Source organism: Panthera leo, chromosome D2 (assembly GCF_018350215.1).
Source record: "Panthera leo isolate Ple1 chromosome D2, P.leo_Ple1_pat1.1, whole genome shotgun sequence".
In the NCBI taxonomy this organism is placed as follows: Eukaryota; Metazoa; Chordata; class Mammalia; order Carnivora; family Felidae; genus Panthera; species Panthera leo.
Window position 1 is genome coordinate 59345413 of NC_056689.1, and position 926 is coordinate 59346338.

A 926-nucleotide genomic window follows, 5' to 3' on the forward strand; every position below is an offset into this window, starting at 1 on the left:
GTTTACCTAATTGGAAGTTCAATACCCACCCACATGTACACATACACTGTGCCTTTTTCCCCTTTTCTTTCTTTGTGTGTGTGTGATTACTTCTGGGTGTTTTCTTTTTCTTGGTTGTTTTGTTATTGCTTCTGAAGTAATGTGTGTGTGTGGGGGGGGGGGGGTTTAATTTTTAAATGTCAGCCTATTATAGCTGTGGAAAAGACAAACCAAGTCAAATGGGTTCTATTTGCATCTGGGCCAGTGAGAAAAGGGCTCCTAGGATCCAGGTGCAGTGGAGGTAGAAGGGAGGGTTGTGTGAGAACCCCAAGAAGATGCAAATTCTGGGATAGGGAGGCCAGACCTTTTTGTAGAGCTGTCCTGGCACCCTCCTCTATACTCCCACCCATCCTCAGAGTTGTTCCCTCAAAAATTGTCTCTTCGTACATGGAAGAGATGGCATTTGATTTAAGGGACGGTTTCTTAGCATTAAAGTTCTGCCTTTCTGCTACCTCGTGTCCTAGTATAATCCCAGACCTCTTGGGGGCTGACAGCCTGGCCGTCTGGATTGTTCTCTGTTAGCCTACTAATGTGCCCCATGTAGAAGGTCCTTCCAGCTGAAAGTCTCCCTGCGGTTTTTTCCTGGGGCCTCCCTGAATGATCTGCCCTGGACTGCAGGCTGTCCAGATCCCAGATCTCATCCACCCCTAAAGCAGTCCCATGCTAAAGTCTTCTATTTGCCCTTCCAGATCCCTTTTCCATTCTTACCCGCCCTACTGTGGACCCTGGGAAACAACCTAGGTGAACTGCATCTTGCCCTCTGGTTCCTGTTTGGCCAACAGGAGATATAAGAAGATTAGAGGAGAGTGCGGTATGAATCATTCTATATCCCTTTCCTGTTAAGTTACTGTGGAAGGGCTGCATCCCCTTGTGAAGGTCACAGATAT